Source organism: Arachis hypogaea, chromosome 9 (assembly GCF_003086295.3).
Source record: "Arachis hypogaea cultivar Tifrunner chromosome 9, arahy.Tifrunner.gnm2.J5K5, whole genome shotgun sequence".
Classification (NCBI taxonomy): Eukaryota; Viridiplantae; Streptophyta; class Magnoliopsida; order Fabales; family Fabaceae; genus Arachis; species Arachis hypogaea.
In genome coordinates this window covers 78,734,447-78,742,084 of record NC_092044.1, presented here as the reverse complement: position 1 = coordinate 78,742,084, position 7,638 = coordinate 78,734,447, and the positions used below count along the sequence as shown (strand labels likewise).

The 7,638-nt window shown below is 39.4% G+C and overlaps 2 non-coding genes across 2 annotated transcripts; both read right to left on the bottom strand.

Moving 5' to 3' along the window:
- Positions 1–643: 643 nt before the first annotated feature.
- LOC112713652 (small nucleolar RNA R71) lies at positions 644–751 on the bottom strand. The gene has a single exon (XR_003158623.1). It is a non-coding gene; the product is annotated as a small nucleolar RNA R71 (small nucleolar RNA).
- A 4,719-nt stretch (positions 752–5,470) lies between these two features.
- On the bottom strand, positions 5,471–5,574 carry LOC112713771 (small nucleolar RNA R71). The gene has a single exon (XR_003158731.1). It is a non-coding gene; the product is annotated as a small nucleolar RNA R71 (small nucleolar RNA).
- Positions 5,575–7,638: the final 2,064 nt, after the last annotated feature.

The following is a 7,638-nucleotide window of genomic DNA, read 5'->3' as shown; positions in this document are numbered from 1 at the left end:
AATCCACTTCGAGTGCAGGGATGTCAGAATCCAACAGCATCTACAGTCCTTTTCAGCCTCTGAATCAGATTTTTGCTCAAGTCCCTCAATTTCAGCCAGAAAATACCTGAAATCATAGAAAAACACAAAAACTCATAGTAAAGTCCAGAAAAGTGAATTTTATCTAAAAACTAATAGAAATATACTAAAAACTAACTAAAACATACTAAAAACATACTAAAAACAATGCCAAAAAGCGTACAAATTATCCGCTCATCAGAAGCTAAAGCACAACTCTCTGTAAAGGACCTAATAGAATTCTTCAAAGAAGAAGACATGGAAGCAAAAAACAACAACAATGCCAACAATGCAAGGAAGGTGCTGGGTGACTTTACTGCACCTACTCTCTAATGCAACAGAATTGCAAGTTCCATGGACTTCCATTGGAAGATCCTCATCAGTTTTTAGCTGAGTTCTTGCAAATCTGTGACACTGTCAAGACTAATGGGATTGACCATGAGGTCTACAGACTTATGCTATTCCCTTTTGCTGTAAGAGACAGAACTAGGATATGGTTGGATTGACAACCTAAAGAAAGCCTGAACTCTTGGGAAAGCTAGTCAATGCCTTCTTGGCAAAGTTCTTTCCACCTCAAAAATTGAGTAAACTTATAGTGGAAGTCCAAACCTTCAGACAGAAGGAAGGTGAATCCCTCTATGAAGCTTGGGAAAGATACAAACAATTGATCAAAAAGTGTCCTTCTGACATGCTTTCTGAATGGAGCATAATAGGTATCTTCTATGATGGTTTGTCTGAACTGTCCAAGATGTCATTGGATAGCTTTGCTGGAGGATCTCTTCATCTGAAGAAGACGCCTGCAGAAGCTCAAGAACTCATTGAAATGGTTGCAAATAACCAATTCATGTACACTTCTGAAAGGAATCCTGTGAACAATGGGACGAATCAGAAGAAAGGAGTTCTTGAGATTGATACTCTGAATGCCATAATGGCTCAGAACATAATATTGACTCAGCAAGTTAGTATGATTTCTCAAAGTCTGTCTGGAATGCAAGCTGCACCAGGCAGTACTAAGGACGCTTCATCTGAAGAAGAAGCTTATGATCCTGAGAACCCTTCAATGGAAGAGGTGAATTACATGGGAGAACCCTATGCAAACACCTATAATCCTTCATGGAGAAATCATCCAAATTTCTCATGGAAGGATCAACAGAGACCTCAACAAGGTTTCAACAACAATAATGGTGGGAGAAACAGGTTTAGCAATGGCAAGCCTTTTCCATCATCTTCTCAGTAACAGACAGAGGATTCTAAGCAGAGCCACTCTGACTTAGCAACCATGGTCTCTGATCTAATCCAAACCACTCAAAGTTTCATAACTGAAACAAGGTCCTCCATTAGAAACTTGGAGGCACAAGTGGGTCAGCTGAGTAAGAAAGTTACTGAACTCCCTCCTAGTACTATTCCAAGCAATACAGAAGAGAATCCAAAAGGAGAGTGTAAGGCCATCAACATGGCCGAACTTGGAGAGGAGAAAGAGGCAGTGAGCATCACTGAGGCAGACCTCAATGGACGTCCACTGGCCTCCAATGAGTTCCCTAATGAGGAACCATGGGAATCTGAGGCTCACACTGAGGCTATAGAGATTCCATTGGATTTAATTCTGCCATTCATGAGCTCTGATGAGTATTCTTCCTCTGAAGAGGATGAAGATGTCACTGAAGAGCAAGCTGCTAAATACCTTGGAGCAATCATGAAGCTAAATGACAAGTTATTTGGTAATGAGACTTGGTAGGATGAACCCCCTTTGCTCACCAAAGAACTGGATAACTTGACTAGGTAAAGATTACCTCAAAAGAGACAGGACCCTAGGAAGTTCTCAATACCCTGTATAGTAGGCACCATGACCTTCAAGAAGGCTCTGTGTGACCTAGGGTCAAGCATAAACCTCATGCCTCTCTCTGTAATGGAGAAGCTAGGGATCTTTGAGATACAAGCTGCAAGAATCTCACTAGAGATGGCAGACAATTCAAGAAAACAAGCTTATGGACTTATAGAGGATGTTCTGGTAAAAGTTGAAGACCATTACATCCCTGCTGATTTCATAGTCCTAGAGACTGGGAAGTGCATGGATGAATCCATCATCCTTGGCAGACCCTTCCTAGCCACAGCAAAGGCTGTGATTGATGTTGACAGAGGAGAATTGATCATTCAAGTGAATGAAGAATCCTTTGTGTTTAAGGCTCAAGGATATCCCTTTGTAACCTTGGACAGGAAGCATGAAGAGCTTCTCTAAAAATAGAGTCAAACAGAGCCCCTACAGTCAAACTCTAAGTTTGGTGTTGGGAGGCCACAACCAAATTCTATGTTTGGTGTTGAACCCCACATTCAAACTCTAAGTTTGGTGTTGGGAGGTTCCAACATTGCTCTGAGTACCTGTGAGGCTCCATGAGAGCCCACTGTCAAGCTACTGACAATAAAGAAGCGCTTGTTGGGAGGCAACCCAATGTTATATTTATTTATTTTCCATTGATATTTTTTGTTTTCTATACGTTGATGATCATGGGAAGTCACAAAATCAATTGAAAAAGCAAAAACAGAATGAAAAATAGAAAGAAAAATAGAACACCATGGAGGAAAACCTGCTCACGTTTAAACGCTAGTAAGGGCAGCAAATGGGCGTTTAACGTCCAGTCTGGCACCATTCTGGGCGTTTAACGCCAGAAAGGGGCACTAGATTTGCGTTAAACGCCAGGAAAGGGCAAGAAGTTGGCGTTAAACGCCAAAAATGGGCACCAGCCCGGCGTTTAACGCCAGAATTGGCAGAAGGAGCATTTTTGCTCGCCACTTGGTGCATGGATGAATTTTCCTTGACACCTCAGGATCTGTGGACCCCACAGGATCTCCACCTACCCCACCACTCTCTCTCTTCTTCACCCATTCACCAAGCACCTCAACACCTCTTCCCCAAAAACCCCTCACCTATCAAATCTCACTATTCTCTTCACCACTCACATCCATCCTTCATAAAACCCCACCTACCTCACCATTAAACTTTAAACCACTTTCCCTCTCAAACCCACCCATTATGGCCGAACCACAAAGCCACCTCTATCTCCTCTATTTCTCCTTCTTCTACTCTCTTCTTTCTTCTTTTGCTCCAGGACGAGCAAACCTTTTAAGTTTGGTGTGGTAAAAGCATTGCTTTTTGTTTTTCCATAACCATTTATGGCATCTAAGGCCGGAGAAACCTCTAGAAAGAGGAAAGGGAAGGCAAAAGCTTCCACCTCCGAGTCATGGGAGATGGAGAGATTCATCTCAAGGGTGCATCAAGACCATTTCTATGAAGTTATGGCCAAGAAGAAGGTGATCCCCGAGATCCCTTTCAAACTCAAAAAGGGTCAACTTTGATCAAAGGTTGGACCAAGTCCTCATAGACATTTGTGAAGAGGGCGCTCAATGGAAGAGAGATTCAAGAGGGAAGCCAGTTCAACTAAGAAGGCATAACCTCAAGCCCATCACCAAGAAAAGGGTGGAGCAAACAAGAGATCCCACTCATCATGAAATCCCTGAGATGCCTCAAGGGATGCACTTTCCTCCACAAAACTATTGGGAGCAAATCAACACCTCCCTAGGAGAATTGAGTTCCAACATGGGACAACTAAGGGTGGAGCACCAAGAACATTCCATTCTCCTCCATGAAATAAGAGAAGATCAAAGAATCATGAGAGAGGAGCAACAAAGGCAAGGAAGAGACATTGAGGAGCTCAAGCACTCCCTAAGATCTTCAAGAGGAAGAACAAGCCGCCATCACTAAGGTGGACCCGTTCTTTAATCTCCTTATTCTTTATTTTCCTGTTTTTCGAATTTTTATGCTTATGTTTATCTATGTTTGTGTCTTATGATCATTAGTGTCTTAGTGTCTATGCCTTAAAGTTATGAATGTCCTATGAATCCATCACCTTTCTTAAATGAAAAATGTTCTTAATTGAAAAGGAGAAGAATTGCATGAATTTTGAATTTTATAGCAGATTAATTATTTTGATGTGGTGGCAAAATTTGATCTTTTTCATATCATGTTTATCTTTTGTCAATCATATCTTTCTATCTTATCTTCTTCATCTTGTTTTTTTTATGATTTTGAAAATTTTCAAACTAATTTTTCAAAAATCCTTTTCTTAATTTCGTTTCACATTTTCAAAAATCCTTGCTAACAATAAATGTTTTGATTCAAAATTTCAAGTTTGTTACTTTCTTGTTAAGAAAGGTTCAATCTTTGAATTTTAGAAACATATCTTTTAGTTTCTTGTTAGTCAAGTCATCAATTTTAATTTTAAAAATCAAACCTTTTTAATTTCTTTTTCAACTCTTTTTCAAAATAAATTTCAATCATATCTTTTTAAAATTTCAAATTCAAAATCTTTTTCTAACTTCTTATCTTTTCAAAATTTCTTTTCAAACCTTTTTCAACTAGTTACTTGACTTGTTTGTTTTAATTTTAATTTTATAATTTCTTATCTTTTTCAAAACCACCTAACTACTTTTCCACTTCTAATTTTCGAAAATCACCCACCACTTTTTCAAAATTCTTTTTAATTAACTAATTGTTTTAAATTTTAATTTTATTTTAATTCCTTTTCAATTTTTCGAAACTAACCTAATTAATTAAATAAAAACAAAAATATTTTTCCTTATTTTAAATTAAAATTCGAATACTCTCTCTCTCTCTCTCATCTCTTTCTATTTGTTTAATTGCTAACACTTCTCTTCCACTCATAATTCGAACCTCTCTCTCTCCTCTCTGTTCAAATTTGCTCTTCTCCTCCCTCTTCTCATTCTTCTCTTCTTCTATTCATATACTCACATAAAGGAATCTATATACTGTGACATAGAGGATTCCACTACTCCCTTTTGTTCTCTTCTTTTTCATATGAGTAGGAACAAGGATAAAAACATTCTTGTTGAAGTTGATCCTGAACCTGAAAGGACTCTGAAGAGGAAGCTAAGAGAAGCTAAAGCACAACACTCCGGAGAGGACCTTACACAAAATTTTGAAAAAGAAGCAGACATGGCAGCCGAACCCAACAACAATACTAGAGATGTAAGGAAGATGCTTGGTGACTACACTGCACCAACTTCCAACTTCTATGGAAGAAGCATCTCAATTCCTACCATTGGAGCAAATAACTTTGAGCTTAAGCCTCAATTAGATTCTCTATTGCAGCAGAATTGTAAGTTTCATGGACTTCCATCAGAAGATCCTCATTAGTTCTTAGCTGAATTCTTACAGATCTGTGATACTGTTAAGACCAATGGGGTTGATCCCGAGGTCTACAGACTTCTGCTTTTTCCCTTTGCTGTAAGAGATAGAGCTAGGATATGGTTGGACTCACAATCTAGAGAAAGCCTAAACTCTTGGGACAAGTTGGTCAATGCTTTCTTGACCAAATTCTTTCCACCTCAAAAGAGGAGCAAGTTTAGAGTGGAGGTCCAAACCTTCAAACAGAAGGAAGGTGAATCCCTCTATGAAGCTTGGGAAAGATACAAGCAATTAACCAAAAGGTGTCATTCTGACATGCTTCCAGAATGGAGCCTCATATGTATATTCTATGATGGTTTGTCTGAATTATTCAAGATGTCATTGGACCATTCTGCTGGTGGATCTCTTCATCTGAAAATGCCTGCAGAAGCCCAGGAACTCATTGAGATGGTTGCAAATAACCAGTTCATGTACACTTCTGAAAGAAATCATGTGAATAATAGGATGACTCAAAAGAAAGGAGTTCTTGAGATTGATGCTCCGAATGCCATATTGGCTCAGAATAAAATATTGACTCAACAAGTCAATATGATTTCTCAGAATCTGATTGGATTGCAAGCTGCATCCTGCAGTACTAAAGAAACCACCTCTGAAGGAGAAACTTATGACCTTGAGAATCCTTCAATGGAAGAGGTAAATTACATGGCAGAACCATATGGAAACACCTATAATCCTTTATGGAGAAATCACCCAAATTTCTCATGGAAGGATCAACAGAAGCCTCAACAAGGCTTCAATAATAATAATGGTGGGAGAAATAGGTTTGGCAATAGCAAGCCTTTTCCATCATCTTCTCAGCAACAGATAGAGAATTCTGAGCAGAGCTCCTCTGGCTTAGCAAACATAGTCTCTGATCTATCTAAGGCCATTCTCAGTTTTATGACTGAAACAAGATCCTCCATCAGAAATTTAGAGGCACAAGTGGGTCAGTTGAGCAAAAGAGTTACTGAAACTCTTCCTAGTACTCTCCCAAGCAGTACAGAAGAGAATCCAAAAAGAGAGTGCAAGGCCACTAATATAACCAAAATGACCAAACCCATACAGGAGGAAGAGGCAGTGATTTCCAGTGAGGAAGACCTCAATGGATGCCCACTAGCCAATAAGGAAGTCCCTAATGAGGAACCAAAGGAATCTGAAGCTCATATAGAGACCATAGAGATTCCACTAAACTTCTTATTACCATTCATGAGCTCTGATGAGTTTTTTTCCTCTGAAGAAGATGAAGATATTGTTGAAGAGCAAGTTGCTCAATATCTAGGAGCAATCATGAAGCTGAATGCCAAGTTATTCGGTAATGAGACTTGGGAGGATGAACCTCCATTGCTCATCAATGGACTGAATACCTGGGTTCAGCAGACATTACCTCAGAAGAAACCAGATCCTGGAAGTTTCTTAATACCTCAGAAGAAACTAGATCCTGGAAGTTTCTTAATACCTTTGAGAAGGCTTTGTGTGACCTGGGGTCAGGTGTAAACCTCATGCCACTCTCTGTAATGGAAAAACTATGAATCTTTGAGGTACAAGCTACAAGAATCTCACTAGAGATGGCAGACAAATCAATGAAAAAGGCTTATAGACTTGTAGAGGATGTCTTAGTGAAGGTTGAAGGCCTCTACACCCCTGCTGACTTTATAATCTTAGACACTGGGAAGGATGAGGATGAATCCATCATCCTTGGAAGACCCTTCCTAGCCACAGCAAGAGCTGTGATTGATGTGGACAGAGGAGAGTTGGTCCTTCAATTGAATGAGGATTACCTTGTGTTTAAGGCTCAAGGATTTCCTTCTGTAAACATGGAGAAAAAGCATGAAAAACTTCATCCAATTCTCTCCGTACAGAGTCAAATAGAGCCCCCACATTCAAACTCTAAGTTTCGTGTTAGGAGGCCACAATCATACTCTGAGCACCTGTGAGGCTCTGTGAGAGCTTCCTGTCAAGATATTGACATTAAAGAAGCGCTTATTAGGAGGCAACCAAATTTTATTTATCTATGTTAATTACTTTTCCATTTCATTTTCCATTGTTAGTTTATAATTTCTATAGGTTGATGATCTTATGGAGTCACTAAAATAGCTACGAAATTAAAGCAGGAATAAAAAATTGCATAAAAAATAGCACACCCTGGAGGATGAGCTTACTCGCATTTAAATGCCAGTAAGGATAGCAAATTGGGTGTTTAACGCCCAAAATGGCAGCATTCTGGGCGTTAAATGCCAGAATCGGCAGACAGACTGGAGTTTAACGCCAGAAAAGGGTGTCTGGTGTCTAGCTGACATTAAACGCCAAGAAGGGCAGCAGAAGGGCGTTTACACGCCAGAAAG